This window comes from Balaenoptera borealis (assembly GCF_965194805.1).
Source record: "Balaenoptera borealis genome assembly, contig: HAP1_SCAFFOLD_2364, whole genome shotgun sequence".
NCBI classification, from domain to species: Eukaryota; Metazoa; Chordata; class Mammalia; order Artiodactyla; family Balaenopteridae; genus Balaenoptera; species Balaenoptera borealis.
Genome location: NW_028121945.1, coordinates 1 through 22,728, shown reverse-complemented (window position 1 = coordinate 22,728; position 22,728 = coordinate 1). Strand labels below are relative to the sequence as shown.

The following is a 22,728-nucleotide window of genomic DNA, read 5'->3' as shown; positions in this document are numbered from 1 at the left end:
GGAAGTGAGGACAGTTCAACTGGCACTCACATAACAAGAGTTCTGAAACACCTTCCGAAGAGACTATAGCAGTAGATGAGGGAAGGGAGTGCTACAGTGTGGCAGTACAGGGGGAACGATCGGCTACAGCAGTGAAAAGTGTGGTACCGATTGGTGTGCTCTCGGCGTTCTTGTACATGTAGCATAGATGACCTCTACAGTGGCCCTCCCACCTTCCCACCTGCATTAGGTGTTCTTTTTTTTGTAATTTATGTTTATGTATTTATTTACTGTTTGAACTTATTTATTCTACGTATTTATTTTTTTGGCTGCACTGGGTCTCTCATTGCTGTGCACGGGCTTTCTCTAGTTGGCGGCTAGCGGGGGCTACTCTCGGTTGCGGTGTGCGGGCTTCTCATCGCGGTGGCTTCTCTTGTTGCGGAGCATGGGCTGTAGGCACGCGGGCTTCGGTAGTTGAGGCTCACGGGCTCTAGAATGCAGGCTCCGTCGTTGTGGCACATGCGCTTAGTTGCTGCACGGCATGTGGGATCTTCGCAGACCAGGGCTCGAACCCGTGTCCCCCGCATTGCATTGGCAGGCGGATTCTTAACCACGGCGCCACCAGGGAAGCCCTAGGTGTTCTCATATAGAGTCTAAAAACAGAGGGCACTGAGCGAAGGTAGTGGTTATTAAAGGCTCAGGATCTAAATTCTACCTGCCTCTACACCCCTTCCCAGCTGTCGATTTGACCCCATTTTTGAATGCCGACCTCATTCTTCAACTTTCTCTGGCGTTTGTTATACTCACCTTGAAAACTTGTTTCTGTGATGCGTTGAGCAGACACAGGGTGGCAGACTGCAGAGGTGGAAGCTGGTGGTCGGATATTTGTGGGCTGAATCTCCTTCAGTCCCATTCCCATTTCTGGTTGCCCAGAGGCCCGACTTCCTGTGTATGACGCCGAGCCGTAGGATTGCGGGCAGGAGCCAAGTTCTCCATACAGTAAAGACCCCAGTGTGCCTTGGTTATAGTAATATACCTGGCTTCCGTCCTGGCAGGGAAGTGACAGGCGGCTCTGCCCCTGATTTGGAATCTGAGATGGTGTTCCCTGAGCAAGGCTGGCAGAAAGCGATGGATGTAGAGGGACCATGTTCTTGGCGTCTGAAGTTTTATCATACTGGGCTGCCAGAAACATGGAGGAGGCAGCTGTGTGGCGGTCAGTGAGTGCCAGAGTAAAGTCTCCGAGTGAAGAAGAATTCTTTTCAGTGCTTGCTGTGATGTCCCACTCAAGAACACCTGGATAGGAAGCAGCTGAAGTGGAGATCTGGCTGTGGTCAGTAACTCCAGATAACATAGTCGTGCTAGAATGTTGGTAAAGGTAGGCACTACCCATGAGTGTCTGGAAAGGGGTACCGGTAGCCGATGCCGAACTGACGGCAGGGGCAGAGACTCTGGAGAAGTTGCAGACACTTCGTGTTAGGGAAGTTGCATTGCTCACCACAGGAGGAGAATGCTGCAGAGAATTTAGAGTTCCAAGTAGAGATGGATGTTGGAAATTTTCTGTAAGAACAAGAGGGTCATGAAAAACTCAGGGAGGTTGAGAAATTCTCACTACGTTTGAGGAACGGCATCATCTGAAGGTTCTTGCTATCAGGACACCTCTACTATCACTACTTCCTGAGAAACCCAAAATCAGACAGTTAATGATGGCTGTAAGGACTGAGCAGTTTTCCACTCTTCTCTATTCACTGCCTGTGCTCCCATCTTGGGCACAGACGGGCAGAAGAGCCAAGTGGTGTGGTTCAGAGATTGTTCTCTAGGCTGGAAGCAACCTTCTCCCTGCCCTGTCTTTCCCTTCAGCCTGCACTCGTATTGACTTCTATGCTATTTCCTAGACTGGAAGCATTTTAGAACTAGGAGGCCCTTAGAGAACTTCGATGTTCTCAGTCTCATTTCGTGAGTAAGGAAACTGAGGCTCAGAGAGGTCGGGTTGACTTGTTCAAGTTCTCTCATTATGTTAGTATCATTACCAGGTTTCAGAACCTAAGTATCCTGACTTCCTTGCCAGGACTCCACTCTGAGCATGATACTGCCAGAAAGCAGGAGAAATAGAACTTATAATATAGGCATTTTTTTTGTCCATTAGAAAACAGTACGGCTGTTACCATTGTCGTCTTCAGTGTCTCCCTTTGCTTGTGCAGTTCCCACGCTATTACCTAGAGGTGACGTACAGCTCAGTCCAACTGGTGAATTGAAAGAGTCATTTTTGCCCTCTTCAAGCCTGGTTTCTCATCCTACCTCAAAATGATTACCCGAAAGTGGATTTCTTAAGTGCTTTTGGAAAGGGAAGAGTTATCTGATTACTTCAGATTCCTCACCTGTAAAGTGGTTATAACACCACCACCAATAATAATAGCAGTAATAATTAATAGATGAATAAGCTGATCTATTGCGTATGATTTATATGGAGGAAGATACAATAAGTTCTAGAAAGACAAAGAAAAATCATGACAAGCATATTACGTTAACGAAAAAGAAATCCATAGATATTAATGAAAACTGGGGTATGTGGCAAGTATCGAAGCCTAATGAATTTACTAACAAATGGCATTCTGTACCATCCATGCAATATTATGAAAGTGAATTTTGCCCACTCTATTTTAGTGAATACTATTAACCAGAAGACACGATGGAGGTGATAGAGGTGAATGAATTCCTAGCCAATGCATACAGACAGAGAAGGTATGTCAGTAAAAAATGCATAACAAGCAACAGAATGCAATAAATGTGCATGTATAGGTAGCCACAACACATATAGACAAGTATTTCAATGAAAACCGGTACGAAGCAGACAGCAAAATAATAAGTGTAAAAGAGTTTCATTATTGTGCTCCTTCATATTTTTACCCAGCAAGTAAGAGGTATTAAGCCTAGGAGAAATATATATTTCAATGAATATAGCTTATATAATAAGCAGAAAGGAAGCTTAAAATGTATCAGGAAGGTTTTTGGATTTATCCTAGAACTTAGATTAGAATCATCTTCAGCATCCAAGAAGATGGCATCCCAAAACCTCAAAAAACCATCATGCCTAGAATCCAATTAAAAAAGATTTTCAAATGTAAGAAAATCCACAGGACTCCACAATATGGTTTTCGATAAATGTGGATGTTTGTTTGTTTTGTTTCTTTGGCCGCGCCGCGTGGCCCTGGCCGTGAAAGCACCGAGTCCTAAGCACTGGACCGCCAGGGAATTCCCTAAGTGGGGGGAATTAGAGATGTGGGGCTTGACTTTTTCTTCTTCTTCTTCTTCTTCTTCTTCGGTAGCTAAGATCTACAAGCGAACGATGGCTGTTGATCAATGTGCTCTCTGTGTTAGGAAGGAAATAACTGTAAAAATGAAAAGCAGCCTTGCCTTAGAACCTACATATCACACCAAGGAAAATAGTCCTTCTGATTCAATTTAGAAGATATCACTTAAAATGTTGAATTGGTGAAATGTCTACCTAGTTTAAAAATTAGAAAGAATAAAACACTGAAAAGCAGCCCCCTAGATAACCACTGTGGTTGCTTGTTTATAGGAGGCATCATTTCTAAAACGTATTTCTAAAATGTTTATATTCAAAACTGTCAAGTGGCCAACTGTATTCAGAGAGGCAATAAAAGAAAGAAAACGGAGTATGACTTTTCTGATAAGCTGCCTTTCCCGGTGATCCCCTGTTCTGGCCTTACTTTCCTTCTTAGTCTGTTAATGTAAGGGTTTGCTACCATCAACTTGGTTTTGCCCTGCTCTGAGCAGGTTTCCCTCTGTGCTGTTTCTGCTTTAATTGAAAATCTTTGGTTCCCATCAGCATTCCATTGCAAACTCCGTTTTTCTTGAGAGCTCCTCTATGCTTTCCCTCTTCATTCTTACATTTTCTCCCATCTCTTGGTGCCTGTTGGCCTGTGCTAATGAAAACCATCCTAAACTTCCTTACGCTCGACTCTGTGCCTCCCTGTAGAGCCCAGTACTCTCCATCCTCTCTCCCTATTCTCTCTTTTCAACTAGTCGAAATCCTAGTGGAGGGAGACCATTAGAGATGAAACATCTTGGTATATATTGCTAGTTTTCTATGTCCCCTGACTTTTCTATGTTTCTGTTGAAACACTCTTGAGAAGTGTCTGATTTCGTTTTCTACATGGGTACCCTTTAAGGCTCAATACTGGAAAAGAAGGGGATCAGAGTGATCAACCCAACGTGGTATCCTAACGTAACAGTTAAGGAAAGCAACAGGCTTTGTGAGACAGCCAGTGATTTGTCCAAAGTCACACAGATAGTAAACGTCAAAGTCAAAACTGAAATTAGGTCTCCAGACGTGTAGTTCAATACTTTCCCTCATTATTCCATGCTATTTTGAATCTCCTACTCAATTTAGGGGCAAAAGAAATCGAACGCAAAACTTTCCAACGTTTCTTTTCTTACCTGACATGGTCAGAGAAGAGGAAGCATCCACTGCAGGTACCAGGGATGAGGAGACAACACTAGAGGATGTCCGAGTGGCTGCAGCTGAACGGCGCACGTGTCCAGTACAGAGGTCACTGGTTACTGGTCCAAACAGCTCCACGGAAACCCCAAGACTCTACCAAGTGGTAGTAGGTTTGGTAGGAGAGTGATGTCACAAAGCAGGCAGTTGAAAGGTATGAGAGAGCCAATAGGGAGGTCCGATCCCCAACAGGAAGGCGGGCTTGGGTGAAGAGAGTGTAGGAGAGCTAAAACAACACCTGAGTTTCTGAGCTCTGGGGAGGAAATCCTAGAAGACAGATTTACCTCCCCCAGGCTCTTCCATTAGGGAAATCATTGCCACATTTCTTACAGACGTTCATTAATACACTGAACTAAGAGTTACTTATATTCTACAGAGTATTCTATTTTATGTATCATATACTTAGAGCTATATAGATCTTCTTTAATTAATAATCCTTAGGAAGGAAAGAGCCATCTAGTTTGAACTATTACAGTTGTTCTGAAATCATATGTGTCTAATGAGTGAACTGATAGCAGCTTTTAAGGAGCCAAAGTAGGGATTAAGAAGCTCTTTTTGTAACTTGGTTCAAGAGTAGGGTGAAGTTTGTTGAGTGTACCTTGTGGAGAATGTTGTGGTCCAAGGCTCTTCTCTTTTAGTTTCTTCTCCTTGACTCCTACCTTCCTTGGGCTGGGCTAGGCTGGGGGCCAGGTTGGACTTGCGACTTAACATTTCTCTTCCGCTTTCTCTTTTTTTTTTTTCTTCCATTATGGGCATTGCTTCGAGGACAAGCCTTGATCTTGCATTGGACGTTACTTCCTGTCACCTTCCAGCAGCAGGAGTCTTCTTTTCAGTGCTTGATGCTTCACGAAATAGACTCTGCCCGTTGGCAGCAAATACCAGAGAGCTAGGAGACAGAGCTGGTTGCAGACCTTTCCTCTTCCAGCCTTTGGTTGCAATTGTTTGGCCCATAATTTGCTAGCTCTAGTTCCTTGGGCCACACAGGTATCCTGCCATCTCCAGCTCTTGTTATATGTGAGAGACATTCTGAACACTGTCCCTTTTTCTTTGCACAGAAGTATATACAGTGTGGCAGTTACTGTAATCTCCTCCGCCTTGCAAACAGCCACTCTAGAATCTTGGACCTCTAGGACTCTCTGTCTTGCATGCTTGGGGGCAAGGCCAAGCAAAATGAAGAGGAGAATAATTAGAGAAAGAGGAGGACGTTGGTGGAGAATTGGGAGCAGGTAAGGTGAAAGGGCACAGGAGAAAAGAGATGCATGTAGACTTTTTGGTTTCTGTGGGAAACAGGTTGACACACTTGGGCCTCATTTGGTATTAACAGAACAGAGAGTTAAAGATCTAAGTAGCTAGATAGTGTGCAGCAACTGCCATGAAGTCTGTACACTGAAGAGAACAGTCTCACATCTAGTTTTCATTTTGTTTTATGTCATAGTACCTTATTTATAGCATTCACTGGTGTGTTTGTAGAATACAGATGTTTTCAAATGCTCTGGTTTTGTCTACATGGTTATCTCCTTGTCCTGTTTGTAAGGAATCCAACATTGTAAGACATATTGCATGTTTTTCTCTTGACGATTGTTGACCTTGAAGCGTCATGAACTAACTTGAGCTGTTGGATTCTGTGGAGAAACGTTCAAAAGGGTCTGTGAAAAAGGCACTGTGGTGAGTCGCATTATGCACCCGAGCGTAAGGAGCAAGATATCTGCCACCAGCCCAGCTTGGCCTGGATTGCCTCTGTTTTAGTTCCCCTGGTTAGTGCTTTTCTCCCTAACCACTCTTGTGACTGTGATAATGTGAGTAAGGGCGGAGTTGCTAATGATCTATGTGTGAGGTAAGCTGGTTTGAGGGAGGAAATCTATGGACCTAGTCATTTTCCTTGGTGGTAAGCTTTCAGGGGTGCAGAGATGGATCTTCCTGGGGCCTTTTCTGGTCCCAGGAAGATATCGCATAGATGGGACCTCCCAAGACACACATTGAATCTTTAGGCCTGTTTTTCCTATTATGAGGTACGAACGAGTTTCTTCACTGATGGGGATGATGCTTATCTGAGAAGAAATTGTGAAAGGTGGTGTAGTGTAGAGGTGTGGCTTAAGCTTTTAAGTTTTCCTCCAGGTTTTTCCCCTAAGCTTCCTACTTCGGACGGCCTACTTACATGATACTAGTAGGTGATGTCCGGCTAACAACTTCCTAAATATACCTGCAAGCCAGATCAGTGTCTCTTTTCTCTGTATTCCCATGGAAATCAAGAGTCCCGCCGAATTTTCCATCGAAACAGTTGATTTGTGTTGTCTCTAGGAATTCTAAAGGGCGTACCGTTGCTTCCTAACCGGTGTCATTTGGGAGATCCGCCTCTGTACGTTCAAATGATTAATTTTGAGACTTTGCTCATGTGTGCAGTAAACCCTTGAATTCCCTAAGACCTTCCTTTCCTCCATCTCCTACCCCATTAAGCCCGCTTCAGTTCATCTCCTGAATTTCTTTGGAATCTGTCAGCCAGCTCTTCCTCAACTTCCTAATACTGAACTTGCCTGTCTGTTGCGATTAGGTCCTAACTGGTGTCCATATATCTTGTTTCCTTCCAATCCACTCTTCACACAAGAAACCTTCAAAGCAAGTTGGAACGTTGCTCATAAACATCGCTCACAAGCATTGTTTTGAGAATAGAAAACACACTGTTGGCCTTTAAGACTCTGCGTGGTCTAGAATCCTCTCTGCTTCTCTAGCCCCATCTTGTGCCACTTTTGCCCTCACTTTCTATGCTTCAGATACACTGAATTAACCTTAGTTCTCACTCATCTGACAGAAGTCAGTTCAGATACTATTTTTCACTGTGATTCCTAGCATTAAGGAATTTGATTATCAGGTTTTGTATGAGGACTATTTCATCAGGGGTACAGAAGTTCTGGCCATCTCTGGTTTTGGATATCCCTTATTTGTTGAGACCTTTGCGTTGTTTGGTTGCCTTTTGTCTGTTTTCCAGATGGGAAAACAGGAACAAGGGAAGTATAGGTTATTACTAGGTGGGGTTGAACAAGTGGAGCAGCAAACTGCAAAGCAGAAAGAAGAGGGACGTACTATAGAGGGATATGACTTCCATTCTCAAGGCGCCTGCATCCTGTGCAGGGAGACAGCCTAACATAAAATGTGCCTAACAACAAATATATTGACTTCTTACTAAAAATCTCCAGTTCATAGAACCGAGGGGTTTGTACCTTCTCCTTTAAAAGTGATAGTCCTGGGACTTCCCCGGTGGTCCCGTGGTGAAGACTCTGCGCTTCCAATGCAGCAGGCGTGGGTTCAATCCCTGGTTGGGGAGCTAAGATCCCACATGCTGCGCAGCCAAAGAAATTTTTGTCGAACGTTATACTCCTGTATTGTTGGCTTTAGTGGTTTAGATTTTGTTGTACTGTTAAGAAGATTTCAGTTTATTTACCGGGAACAAACAACACATAATGTAAAAATAGTTTCCCAGAAACGATTTCCATCATTCTCTTCTTCCCTTTCTCCCGCAGACTGGTGTTTCACCTTGACAAGTTCTCTGTCATTCCATAGGAAAGCTGTCTGGCTTGGAGGTTGCAATCCCAGGGAATTTTTCATCAGCGGGGAAGTCTCCATCACTACAGAGGAATCAAGGGAGAAGTCAGTCCCTGGTAAGTGAGATGCTCCCCCTAAACACCAACACAGCAGTCGTGTACCTTTCAAGGGGTTCAGGGGCAAGATGGGCAAGGCATTTCTACTAACTCTTCTTAAGGATCACGGACAGTGCCCTATGCTACGAGGTAAGCGGTGACTGCTGTAGTTCTTACTGGTGATCCTTTCCTGTCACTGATTCTCGGCCTTCTTTGTATTTCATAGGACTGTTGTCAGTCCAATACAAAATGAGTCTTATTTTTAAAAACCTGAAATGTTTTACAGAGCCTAGCATTCTCATATAGGGTCCTTTCCATTCTCCCCACTTTCCCGAGAGGCCAAGAACACTTCACACCATGAACTAGGAGAGGGGGTAGAGCCCTTTCTGATGAAATACATCAACAAAGACAGAGCCTTAGCCTGCTTGCTCTCTGGACAGGATCTCGGACCACAAGGTCTTCAATCCTGGTATAAATGAAGGAAGTGAGGACAGTTCAACTGGCACTCTGATAACAAGAGTTCGGAAACACCTTCCAAAGAGACTATAGCAGTAGATGAGGGAAGGGAGTGCTACAGTGTGGCAGTACAGGGGGAATGATCGGCTACAGCAGTGAAAAGTGTGGTACCGATTGGTGTGCTCTCGGGGTTCTTGTACATGTAGCATAGATGACCTCTACAGTGGCCCTCCCACCTTCCCACCTGCATTAGGTGTTCTTTTTTTTTGTAATTTATGTTTATGTATTTATTTACTGTTTGAACTTATTTATTCTACGTATTTATGTTTTTGGCTGCACTGGGTCTCTCATTGCTGTGCACGGGCTTTCTCTAGTTGGCGGCTAGCGGGGGCTACTCTCGGTTGCGGTGTGCGGGCATCTCATCGCGGTGGCTTCTCTTGTTGCGGAGCATGGGCTGTAGGCACGTGGGCTTCGGTAGTTGAGGCTCACGGGCTCTAGAATGCAGGCTCCGTCGTCGTGGCACATGCGCTTAGTTGCTGCACGGCATGTGGGATCTTCGCAGACCAGGGCTCGAACCCGTGTCCCCTGCATTGGCAGGCGCCACCAGGGAAGCCCTAGGTGTTCTCATATAGAGTCTAAAAACAGAGAGCACTGAGAGAAGGTAGTGGTTATTAAAGGCTCAGGATCTAAATTCTACCTGTCTCTACACCCCTTCCCAGCTGTCGATTTGACCCCATTTTTGAATGCTGACCTCATTGTTCAACTTTTCTCTGCCGTCTGTATACTCACCTTGAAAACTTGTTTCTGTGATGCGTTGAGCAGACACAGGGTGGCAGACTGCAGAGGTGGAAGCTGGTGGTCGGATATTTGTGGGCTGAATCTCCTTCAGTCCCATTCCCATTTCTGGTTGCCCAGAGGCCCTACTTCCTGTGTGTGACGCCGAGCCGTAGGATTGCGGGCAGGAGCCAAGTTCTCCATACAGTAAAGACCCCAGTGTGCCTTGGTTACAGTAATATACCTGGCTTCCTTCCTGGCAGGGAAGTGACAGGCGGCTATGCCCCTGCTTTGTTCGTGGGCCTCCTGATCCAGCAGTTCCCTTGGCTCTGCCCCTGTCGTCAGCTGCCCCTAGGATAACTCTGAGCCCTAGCCACTTCTCTGGTAGATTTCCCTATTCCCCCACTACAGTCACACCTGAATAAGGCAACTCAGACCTTTCAGAGATGTGTCCTGAACCTCTTGTTTTCTGAAATACCTATCTGGTGGTTGTGAGACTTAAGGCCAGCGTCCCCGAGAGACTTTTTCTATTTCTCCTAGTAAACCTAGACTCATCTTCTGTCACCTTCAACTCTACTCCAATTGTGTTCTTTCAACCCAGACCTCTGACCCTGCTTTTTACTTCTGCCATTTCATCCTCGCTCCTGCTTCCTTTCCTAAATCCATACGTCTCTTTTGGCCTTCCTAGCCCTGGGCCAAGTTCCTTCCTCTTTGCTCAGTTTTTACCCCTTTCCTTCATTCTCCCATCCAACTTTCAGTCCTTCCTTTCTCACGCCCCAGTTAGCAGCATCTGAAAATTCGAAAGGTTTGTTACTCGTCTATTAATTGTATTCCATTTACTTATTCAGTTCTATACCTGTCTTACCTGTGTATGGAAGAACAGCTGGTAGCCAAGGTGGCACCAAGAATCCTAGCAGCTCTCACTTGACGTATCCGTAGTAGTCGGCAATTTCCATTTCGTTTTCCCTCTCGGTGAAAAATTGCAGCTTGCCCGAAGAGGTGTATCTGGCAGCATTCTCCCGTTGTTGTTGAGCCCGCCTCTTCATGGCCTCTCGCTCTGGCCTCTGCTCTTGTTCGATGGGCTTTGACATGACTGGCTCAGGCACGTTGGGTTCCCTCCATGGAACTCGTTGCTTGCTAAAGTCTTGGAGTAGAAATTGGGTTTGGAGCTTGGGTGGGGACTGGCGCTTATTCACAGCAGGGGGAACAGGCTCCCCCGCTGGAGAGGAGCGCCAGATGAAGTTTTGGAGGGTGCAGGCCTAGGAGCAGCAGACTGAGGGACACGAGGCTGGGTATGGTTGGTCCAAGCCGGTTGGGTTGGGTTGGTCACAGTTGGCTGAGCTGGTTTGGCGGGGCCTGGCAAAGAGGCAGGAGCTGGCTGGGATGAATTGGCTGCAGCAGGTTGAGCTGAGTCAGTAGAACCAGGCTGGGCACGGTAAGCCCCAGCAGGCCGATGTGAGGCCAGAGACTGTGGCCTCCGAGGAGCGGGTCGAGCTTGAGGCTTGTCCCAGGCAGAAAAAGGCAGAGGTATCAACTTGACCTTCCCAGGAGGAGGCCGCTCATACTGGGCTGGAGACGGACACTCTGTTTCAGCACTGCTGTCTGGTTTCTGGGCTTGGACTTGCGTTTTCTCAGGACCCTTCCCCTCACGTGGGGTATGCCGCCATGGCTGGATAGCTGGGGGTGGCTGGGGGTCTTTGGGGTTGCTTGACTTTCCCAAGAGCCGACAGGAAGAGAGCCCAGTTTTCGTCTCATTCTTCTTCCCCAGCGCATGAAGAACCTTCACAGACTCCAGCATGCGCACGCCAAGGGAGGTTCGAGGCTTTTGAAAGCTCTGTTGGAGAAGCTCAGTTTGGTGTTCCTTTCGCTTCGTGTGGGGGATTGCTGGCTTCTCTTCTGCCTTGACTTTGTTCCCTGACTGCTTGTTCTCCTCAGCCTTGTTTCTCCCTCTGGTCCTTTTGGTCTTTTCCTGCCCGTGGCTCTTAGTTTTGCTGATCTTTCTGGATGCAGCTTTCTGAGGTTTGCCTTGAGAGTGCTTGGCCGTGTTCACAGGAGCCCTGTCACTGACTGCAGCGTGGCATGTAACCACTTCTCCCCCTAACGGGCACTCTGGATTCTTTGGCTGGATTTTGGCCTTGGGAGCGCCACTGATAGGCTCAGAGGCTTTCTGTTTGTTCTTCCTGGGTTGATCAGAGGGAACCTTTATGACACTTGGCTTTTCCTGCACCTGATTCACCTTAATGGCTCTGGTGTCTTTAGCTTTGATCACGTTGGGACCTTGGGATTGATCAAGATCTTTCAAAGGATTAAAGAGCTGGGGAAGGTGAATATCCTCCGCCAGTGTAGTAATGTCTGCAAGACCACTGCTAGGTTCAATCCCATTTTCAAGTGTCCCTAGGTCCTGACGACTCCGGCTGTTCTCTCCCAGATCAGCATTTTCAGAACCAGGCTGCTCCTCTTGGCTGAGGGGATCGGTGCAGGCCAGCGGCTGGTGAATATCAGGGATTCCTAAAGGGAGTAGTGGAGGATCTTGGTTCTCTGTTGGGATCTGGTAGGCATCCAGAGGCTTTGAAAGCTTGGTTTTGATATCATCCACGTGCTTACTCTCTATTTGTCCCTGGCTTGGAGCTGGAGGCAGGGCCAGGAGACGCCTGGCACTCTGGACTGGAGCTGTCACTGAAATGTCCCCAAGTTCAGATGGTGGGTTACTCTCAAGTATGTGGCTGTTTCTGCTACTGCAGGACTTGGGGAGTTCTTGACTTTGTGTCACACAAAACGTCTGGCTTGGAGGTTGCAATCCCAGGGAATTTTTCATCACCAGGGGGGAGGTCTCCATCCCTACAAAGGGATCAAGGGAGAAGTCAGTCCCTGGTAAGTGAGATGCTCCCCCTAAACACCAACACAGCAGTCGTGTACCTTTCAAGGGGTTCAGGGGCAAGATGGGCAAGGCATTTCTACTAACTCTTCTTAAGGATCACGGACAGTGCCCTATGCTACGAGGTAAGCGGTGACTGTTGTAATTCTTACTGGTGAGCCTTTCCTGTCGCTGATTCTCGGCTCGCTTTGTATTTCATAGGACTGTTATAAGTCCAATACAAAATGAGTCTTATTTTTAAAAACCTGAAATGTTTTACAAAGCCTAGCATTCTCATATAGGGTCCTTTCCATTCTCCCCACTTTCCCGAGAGGCCAAGAACACGTCACACCATGAACTAGGAGAGGGGGTAGAGCCCTTGCTGATGAAACACATCAACAAAGACAGAGTCTTAGCCTGCTTGCTCTCTGGACAGGATCTCGGACCACAAGGTCTTCAATCCTGGTATAAATGAAGGAAGTGAGGACAGTTCAACTGGCACTCACATAACAAGAGTTCTGAAACACCTTCCGAAGAGACTATAGCAGTAGATGAGGGAAGGGAGTGCTACAGTGTGGCAGTACAGGGGGAACGATCGGCTACAGCAGTGAAAAGTGTGGTACCGATTGGTGTGCTCTCGGCGTTCTTGTACATGTAGCATAGATGACCTCTACAGTGGCCCTCCCACCTTCCCACCTGCATTAGGTGTTCTTTTTTTTGTAATTTATGTTTATGTATTTATTTACTGTTTGAACTTATTTATTCTACGTATTTATTTTTTTGGCTGCACTGGGTCTCTCATTGCTGTGCACGGGCTTTCTCTAGTTGGCGGCTAGCGGGGGCTACTCTCGGTTGCGGTGTGCGGGCTTCTCATCGCGGTGGCTTCTCTTGTTGCGGAGCATGGGCTGTAGGCACGCGGGCTTCGGTAGTTGAGGCTCACGGGCTCTAGAATGCAGGCTCCGTCGTTGTGGCACATGCGCTTAGTTGCTGCACGGCATGTGGGATCTTCGCAGACCAGGGCTCGAACCCGTGTCCCCCGCATTGCATTGGCAGGCGGATTCTTAACCACGGCGCCACCAGGGAAGCCCTAGGTGTTCTCATATAGAGTCTAAAAACAGAGGGCACTGAGCGAAGGTAGTGGTTATTAAAGGCTCAGGATCTAAATTCTACCTGCCTCTACACCCCTTCCCAGCTGTCGATTTGACCCCATTTTTGAATGCCGACCTCATTCTTCAACTTTCTCTGGCGTTTGTTATACTCACCTTGAAAACTTGTTTCTGTGATGCGTTGAGCAGACACAGGGTGGCAGACTGCAGAGGTGGAAGCTGGTGGTCGGATATTTGTGGGCTGAATCTCCTTCAGTCCCATTCCCATTTCTGGTTGCCCAGAGGCCCGACTTCCTGTGTATGACGCCGAGCCGTAGGATTGCGGGCAGGAGCCAAGTTCTCCATACAGTAAAGACCCCAGTGTGCCTTGGTTATAGTAATATACCTGGCTTCCGTCCTGGCAGGGAAGTGACAGGCGGCTCTGCCCCTGATTTGGAATCTGAGATGGTGTTCCCTGAGCAAGGCTGGCAGAAAGCGATGGATGTAGAGGGACCATGTTCTTGGCGTCTGAAGTTTTATCATACTGGGCTGCCAGAAACATGGAGGAGGCAGCTGTGTGGCGGTCAGTGAGTGCCAGAGTAAAGTCTCCGAGTGAAGAAGAATTCTTTTCAGTGCTTGCTGTGATGTCCCACTCAAGAACACCTGGATAGGAAGCAGCTGAAGTGGAGATCTGGCTGTGGTCAGTAACTCCAGATAACATAGTCGTGCTAGAATGTTGGTAAAGGTAGGCACTACCCATGAGTGTCTGGAAAGGGGTACCGGTAGCCGATGCCGAACTGACGGCAGGGGCAGAGACTCTGGAGAAGTTGCAGACACTTCGTGTTAGGGAAGTTGCATTGCTCACCACAGGAGGAGAATGCTGCAGAGAATTTAGAGTTCCAAGTAGAGATGGATGTTGGAAATTTTCTGTAAGAACAAGAGGGTCATGAAAAACTCAGGGAGGTTGAGAAATTCTCACTACGTTTGAGGAACGGCATCATCTGAAGGTTCTTGCTATCAGGACACCTCTACTATCACTACTTCCTGAGAAACCCAAAATCAGACAGTTAATGATGGCTGTAAGGACTGAGCAGTTTTCCACTCTTCTCTATTAACTGCCTGTGCTCCCATCTTGGGCACAGACGGGCAGAAGAGCCAAGTGGTGTGGTTCAGAGATTGTTCTCTAGGCTGGAAGCAACCTTCTCCCTGCCCTGTCTTTCCCTTCAGCCTGCACTCGTATTGACTTCTATGCTATTTCCTAGACTGGAAGCATTTTAGAACTAGGAGGCCCTTAGAGAACTTCGATGTTCTCAGTCTCATTTCGTGAGTAAGGAAACTGAGGCTCAGAGAGGTCGGGTTGACTTGTTCAAGTTCTCTCATTATGTTAGTATCATTACCAGGTTTCAGAACCTAAGTATCCTGACTTCCTTGCCAGGACTCCACTCTGAGCATGATACTGCCAGAAAGCAGGAGAAATAGAACTTATAATATAGGCATTTTTTTTGTCCATTAGAAAACAGTACGGCTGTTACCATTGTCGTCTTCAGTGTCTCCCTTTGCTTGTGCAGTTCCCACGCTATTACCTAGAGGTGACGTACAGCTCAGTCCAACTGGTGAATTGAAAGAGTCATTTTTGCCCTCTTCAAGCCTGGTTTCTCATCCTACCTCAAAATGATTACCCGAAAGTGGATTTCTTAAGTGCTTTTGGAAAGGGAAGAGTTATCTGATTACTTCAGATTCCTCACCTGTAAAGTGGTTATAACACCACCACCAATAATAATAGCAGTAATAATTAATAGATGAATAAGCTGATCTATTGCGTATGATTTATATGGAGGAAGATACAATAAGTTCTAGAAAGACAAAGAAAAATCATGACAAGCATATTACGTTAACGAAAAAGAAATCCATAGATATTAATGAAAACTGGGGTATGTGGCAAGTATCGAAGCCTAATGAATTTACTAACAAATGGCATTCTGTACTATCCATGCAATATTATGAAAGTGAATTTTGCCCACTCTATTTTAGTGAATACTATTAACCAGAAGACACGATGGAGGTGATAGAGGTGAATGAATTCCTAGCCAATGCATACAGACAGAGAAGGTATGTCAGTAAAAAATGCATAACAAGCAACAGAATGCAATAAATGTGCATGTATAGGTAGCCACAACACATATAGACAAGTATTTCAATGAAAACCGGTACGAAGCAGACAGCAAAATAATAAGTGTAAAAGAGTTTCATTATTGTGCTCCTTCATATTTTTACCCAGCAAGTAAGAGGTATTAAGCCTAGGAGAAATATATATTTCAATGAATATAGCTTATATAATAAGCAGAAAGGAAGCTTAAAATGTATCAGGAAGGTTTTTGGATTTATCCTAGAACTTAGATTAGAATCATCTTCAGCATCCAGGAAGATGGCATCCCAAAACCTCAAAAAACCATCATGCCTAGAATCCAATTAAAAAAGATTTTCAAATGTAAGAAAATCCACAGGACTCCACAATATGGTTTTCGATAAATGTGGATGTTTGTTTGTTTTGTTTCTTTGGCCGCGCCGCGTGGCCCTGGCCGTGAAAGCACCGAGTCCTAAGCACTGGACCGCCAGGGAATTCCCTAAGTGGGGGGAATTAGAGATGTGGGGCTTGACTTTTTCTTCTTCTTCTTCTTCTTCTTCGGTAGCTAAGATCTACAAGCGAACGATGGCTGTTGATCAATGTGCTCTCTGTGTTAGGAAGGAAATAACTGTAAAAATGAAAAGCAGCCTTGCCTTAGAACCTACATATCACACCAAGGAAAATAGTCCTTCTGATTCAATTTAGAAGATATCACTTAAAATGTTGAATTGGTGAAATGTCTACCTAGTTTAAAAATTAGAAAGAATAAAACACTGAAAAGCAGCCCCCTAGATAACCACTGTGGTTGCTTGTTTATAGGAGGCATCATTTCTAAAACGTATTTCTAAAATGTTTATATTCAAAACTGTCAAGTGGCCAACTGTATTCAGAGAGGCAATAAAAGAAAGAAAACGGAGTATGACTTTTCTGATAAGCTGCCTTTCCTGGTGATCCCCTGTTCTGGCCTTACTTTCCTTCTTAGTCTGTTAATGTAAGGGTTTGCTACCATCAACTTGGTTTTGCCCTGCTCTGAGCAGGTTTCCCTCTGTGCTGTTTCTGCTTTAATTGAAAATCTTTGGTTCCCATCAGCATTCCATTGCAAACTCCGTTTTTCTTGAGAGCTCCTCTATGCTTTCCCTCTTCATTCTTACATTTTCTCCCATCTCTTGGTGCCTGTTGGCCTGTGCTAATGAAAACCATCCTAAACTTCCTTACGCTCGACTCTGTGCCTCCCTGTAGAGCCCAGTACTCTCCATCCTCTCTCCCTATTCTCTCTTTTCAACTAGTCGAAATCCTAGTGGAGGGAGACCATTAGAGATGAAACATCTTGGTATATATTGCTAGTTTTCTATGTCCCCTGACTTTTCTATGTTTCTGTTGAAACACTCTTGAGAAGTGTCTGATTTCGTTTTCTACATGGGTACCCTTTAAGGCTCAATACTGGAAAAGAAGGGGATCAGAGTGATCAACCCAACGTGGTATCCTAACGTAACAGTTAAGGAAAGCAACAGGCTTTGTGAGACAGCCAGTGATTTGTCCAAAGTCACACAGATAGTAAACGTCAAAGTCAAAACTGAAATTAGGTCTCCAGACGTGTAGTTCAATACTTTCCCTCATTATTCCATGCTATTTTGAATCTCCTACTCAATTTAGGGGCAAAAGAAATCGAACGCAAAACTTTCCAACGTTTCTTTTCTTACCTGACATGGTCAGAGAAGAGGAAGCATCCACTGCAGGTACCAGGGATGAGGAGACAACACTAGAGGATGTCCGAGTGGCTGCAGCTGAACGGCGCACGTGTCCAGTACAGAGGTCACTGGTTACTGGTCCAAACAGCTCCACGGAAACCCCAAGACTCTACCAAGTGGTAGTAGGTTTGGTAGGAGAGTGATGTCACAAAGCAGGCAGTTGAAAGGTATGAGAGAGCCAATAGGGAGGTCCGATCCCCAACAGGAAGGCGGGCTTGGGTGAAGAGAGTGTAGGAGAGCTAAAACAACACCTGAGTTTCTGAGCTCTGGGGAGGAAATCCTAGAAGACAGATTTACCTCCCCCAGGCTCTTCCATTAGGGAAATCATTGCCACATTTCTTACAGACGTTCATTAATACACTGAACTAAGAGTTACTTATATTCTACAGAGTATTCTATTTTATGTATCATATACTTAGAGCTATATAGATCTTCTTTAATTAATAATCCTTAGGAAGGAAAGAGCCATCTAGTTTGAACTATTACAGTTGTTCTGAAATCATATGTGTCTAATGAGTGAACTGATAGCAGCTTTTAAGGAGCCAAAGTAGGGATTAAGAAGCTCTTTTTGTAACTTGGTTCAAGAGTAGGGTGAAGTTTGTTGAGTGTACCTTGTGGAGAATGTTGTGGTCCAAGGCTCTTCTCTTTTAGTTTCTTCTCCTTGACTCCTACCTTCCTTGGGCTGGGCTAGGCTGGGGGCCAGGTTGGACTTGCGACTTAACATTTCTCTTCCGCTTTCTCTTTTTTTTTTTTCTTCCATTATGGGCATTGCTTCGAGGACAAGCCTTGATCTTGCATTGGACGTTACTTCCTGTCACCTTCCAGCAGCAGGAGTCTTCTTTTCAGTGCTTGATGCTTCACGAAATAGACTCTGCCCGTTGGCAGCAAATACCAGAGAGCTAGGAGACAGAGCTGGTTGCAGACCTTTCCTCTTCCAGCCTTTGGTTGCAATTGTTTGGCCCATAATTTGCTAGCTCTAGTTCCTTGGGCCACACAGGTATCCTGCCATCTCCAGCTCTTGTTATATGTGAGAGACATTCTGAACACTGTCCCTTTTTCTTTGCACAGAAGTATATACAGTGTGGCAGTTACTGTAATCTCCTCCGCCTTGCAAACAGCCACTCTAGAATCTTGGACCTCTAGGACTCTCTGTCTTGCATGCTTGGGGGCAAGGCCAAGCAAAATGAAGAGGAGAATAATTAGAGAAAGAGGAGGACGTTGGTGGAGAATTGGGAGCAGGTAAGGTGAAAGGGCACAGGAGAAAAGAGATGCATGTAGACTTTTTGGTTTCTGTGGGAAACAGGTTGACACACTTGGGCCTCATTTGGTATTAACAGAACAGAGAGTTAAAGATCTAAGTAGCTAGATAGTGTGCAGCAACTGCCATGAAGTCTGTACACTGAAGAGAACAGTCTCACATCTAGTTTTCATTTTGTTTTATGTCATAGTACCTTATTTATAGCATTCACTGGTGTGTTTGTAGAATACAGATGTTTTCAAATGCTCTGGTTTTGTCTACATGGTTATCTCCTTGTCCTGTTTGTAAGGAATCCAACATTGTAAGACATATTGCATGTTTTTCTCTTGACGATTGTTGACCTTGAAGCGTCATGAACTAACTTGAGCTGTTGGATTCTGTGGAGAAACGTTCAAAAGGGTCTGTGAAAAAGGCACTGTGGTGAGTCGCATTATGCACCCGAGCGTAAGGAGCAAGATATCTGCCACCAGCCCAGCTTGGCCTGGATTGCCTCTGTTTTAGTTCCCCTGGTTAGTGCTTTTCTCCCTAACCACTCTTGTGACTGTGATAATGTGAGTAAGGGCGGAGTTGCTAATGATCTATGTGTGAGGTAAGCTGGTTTGAGGGAGGAAATCTATGGACCTAGTCATTTTCCTTGGTGGTAAGCTTTCAGGGGTGCAGAGATGGATCTTCCTGGGGCCTTTTCTGGTCCCAGGAAGATATCGCATAGATGGGACCTCCCAAGACACACATTGAATCTTTAGGCCTGTTTTTCCTATTATGAGGTACGAACGAGTTTCTTCACTGATGGGGATGATGCTTATCTGAGAAGAAATTGTGAAAGGTGGTGTAGTGTAGAGGTGTGGCTTAAGCTTTTAAGTTTTCCTCCAGGTTTTTCCCCTAAGCTTCCTACTTCGGACGGCCTACTTACATGATACTAGTAGGTGATGTCCGGCTAACAACTTCCTAAATATACCTGCAAGCCAGATCAGTGTCTCTTTTCTCTGTATTCCCATGGAAATCAAGAGTCCCGCCGAATTTTCCATCGAAACAGTTGATTTGTGTTGTCTCTAGGAATTCTAAAGGGCGTACCGTTGCTTCCTAACCGGTGTCATTTGGGAGATCCGCCTCTGTACGTTCAAATGATTAATTTTGAGACTTTGCTCATGTGTGCAGTAAACCCTTGAATTCCCTAAGACCTTCCTTTCCTCCATCTCCTACCCCATTAAGCCCGCTTCAGTTCATCTCCTGAATTTCTTTGGAATCTGTCAGCCAGCTCTTCCTCAACTTCCTAATACTGAACTTGCCTGTCTGTTGCGATTAGGTCCTAACTGGTGTCCATATATCTTGTTTCCTTCCAATCCACTCTTCACACAAGAAACCTTCAAAGCAAGTTGGAACGTTGCTCATAAACATCGCTCACAAGCATTGTTTTGAGAATAGAAAACACACTGTTGGCCTTTAAGACTCTGCGTGGTCTAGAATCCTCTCTGCTTCTCTAGCCCCATCTTGTGCCACTTTTGCCCTCACTTTCTATGCTTCAGATACACTGAATTAACCTTAGTTCTCACTCATCTGACAGAAGTCAGTTCAGATACTATTTTTCACTGTGATTCCTAGCATTAAGGAATTTGATTATCAGGTTTTGTATGAGGACTATTTCATCAGGGGTACAGAAGTTCTGGCCATCTCTGGTTTTGGATATCCCTTATTTGTTGAGACCTTTGCGTTGTTTGGTTGCCTTTTGTCTGTTTTCCAGATGGGAAAACAGGAACAAGGGAAGTATAGGTTATTACTAGGTGGGGTTGAACAAGTGGAGCAGCAAACTGCAAAGCAGAAAGAAGAGGGACGTACTATAGAGGGATATGACTTCCATTCTCAAGGCGCCTGCATCCTGTGCAGGGAGACAGCCTAACATAAAATGTGCCTAACAACAAATATATTGACTTCTTACTAAAAATCTCCAGTTCATAGAACCGAGGGGTTTGTACCTTCTCCTTTAAAAGTGATAGTCCTGGGACTTCCCCGGTGGTCCCGTGGTGAAGACTCTGCGCTTCCAATGCAGCAGGCGTGGGTTCAATCCCTGGTTGGGGAGCTAAGATCCCACATGCTGCGCAGCCAAAGAAATTTTTGTCGAACGTTATACTCCTGTATTGTTGGCTTTAGTGGTTTAGATTTTGTTGTACTGTTAAGAAGATTTCAGTTTATTTACCGGGAACAAACAACACATAATGTAAAAATAGTTTCCCAGAAACGATTTCCATCATTCTCTTCTTCCCTTTCTCCCGCAGACTGGTGTTTCACCTTGACAAGTTCTCTGTCATTCCATAGGAAAGCTGTCTGGCTTGGAGGTTGCAATCCCAGGGAATTTTTCATCAGCGGGGAAGTCTCCATCACTACAGAGGAATCAAGGGAGAAGTCAGTCCCTGGTAAGTGAGATGCTCCCCCTAAACACCAACACAGCAGTCGTGTACCTTTCAAGGGGTTCAGGGGCAAGATGGGCAAGGCATTTCTACTAACTCTTCTTAAGGATCACGGACAGTGCCCTATGCTACGAGGTAAGCGGTGACTGCTGTAGTTCTTACTGGTGATCCTTTCCTGTCACTGATTCTCGGCCTTCTTTGTATTTCATAGGACTGTTGTCAGTCCAATACAAAATGAGTCTTATTTTTAAAAACCTGAAATGTTTTACAGAGCCTAGCATTCTCATATAGGGTCCTTTCCATTCTCCCCACTTTCCCGAGAGGCCAAGAACACTTCACACCATGAACTAGGAGAGGGGGTAGAGCCCTTTCTGATGAAATACATCAACAAAGACAGAGCCTTAGCCTGCTTGCTCTCTGGACAGGATCTCGGACCACAAGGTCTTCAATCCTGGTATAAATGAAGGAAGTGAGGACAGTTCAACTGGCACTCTGATAACAAGAGTTCGGAAACACCTTCCAAAGAGACTATAGCAGTAGATGAGGGAAGGGAGTGCTACAGTGTGGCAGTACAGGGGGAATGATCGGCTACAGCAGTGAAAAGTGTGGTACCGATTGGTGTGCTCTCGGGGTTCTTGTACATGTAGCATAGATGACCTCTACAGTGGCCCTCCCACCTTCCCACCTGCATTAGGTGTTCTTTTTTTTTGTAATTTATGTTTATGTATTTATTTACTGTTTGAACTTATTTATTCTACGTATTTATTTTTTTGGCTGCACTGGGTCTCTCATTGCTGTGCACGGGCTTTCTCTAGTTGGCGGCTAGCGGGGGCTACTCTCGGTTGCGGTGTGCGGGCATCTCATCGCGGTGGCTTCTCTTGTTGCGGAGCATGGGCTGTAGGCACGTGGGCTTCGGTAGTTGAGGCTCACGGGCTCTAGAATGCAGGCTCCGTCGTCGTGGCACATGCGCTTAGTTGCTGCACGGCATGTGGGATCTTCGCAGACCAGGGCTCGAACCCGTGTCCCCTGCATTGGCAGGCGCCACCAGGGAAGCCCTAGGTGTTCTCATATAGAGTCTAAAAACAGAGAGCACTGAGAGAAGGTAGTGGTTATTAAAGGCTCAGGATCTAAATTCTACCTGTCTCTACACCCCTTCCCAGCTGTCGATTTGACCCCATTTTTGAATGCTGACCTCATTGTTCAACTTTTCTCTGCCGTCTGTATACTCACCTTGAAAACTTGTTTCTGTGATGCGTTGAGCAGACACAGGGTGGCAGACTGCAGAGGTGGAAGCTGGTGGTCGGATATTTGTGGGCTGAATCTCCTTCAGTCCCATTCCCATTTCTGGTTGCCCAGAGGCCCTACTTCCTGTGTGTGACGCCGAGCCGTAGGATTGCGGGCAGGAGCCAAGTTCTCCATACAGTAAAGACCCCAGTGTGCCTTGGTTATAGTAATATACCTGGCTTCCTTCCTGGCAGGGAAGTGACAGGCGGCTATGCCCCTGCTTTGTTCGTGGGCCTCCTGATCCAGCAGTTCCCTTGGCTCTGCCCCTGTCGTCAGCTGCCCCTAGGATAACTCTGAGCCCTAGCCACTTCTCTGGTAGATTTCCCTATTCCCCCACTACAGTCACACCTGAATAAGGCAACTCAGACCTTTCAGAGATGTGTCCTGAACCTCTTGTTTTCTGAAATACCTATCTGGTGGTTGTGAGACTTAAGGCCAGCGTCCCCGAGAGACTTTTTCTATTTCTCCTAGTAAACCTAGACTCATCTTCTGTCACCTTCAACTCTACTCCAATTGTGTTCTTTCAACCCAGACCTCTGACCCTGCTTTTTACTTCTGCCATTTCATCCTCGCTCCTGCTTCCTTTCCTAAATCCATACGTCTCTTTTGGCC

General features: G+C 45.8%; 1 long non-coding RNA gene across 3 annotated transcripts in view; it reads left to right on the top strand.

Annotated features, from left to right (window-relative positions):
* LOC309622384 overlaps positions 1-20,806 on the top strand; it is a 38,162-nt gene extending 17,356 nt beyond the window's left edge. For all 3 annotated transcript variants that reach the window (XR_014240820.1, XR_014240821.1, XR_014240822.1), the window contains exons 3-4: positions 8,014-8,151; positions 20,701-20,806. This is a non-coding gene — a long non-coding RNA (uncharacterized lncRNA). The remainder of the gene's footprint in view (positions 1-8,013; positions 8,152-20,700) is intronic.
* The last annotated feature ends 1,922 nt before the right edge of the window (positions 20,807-22,728 follow it).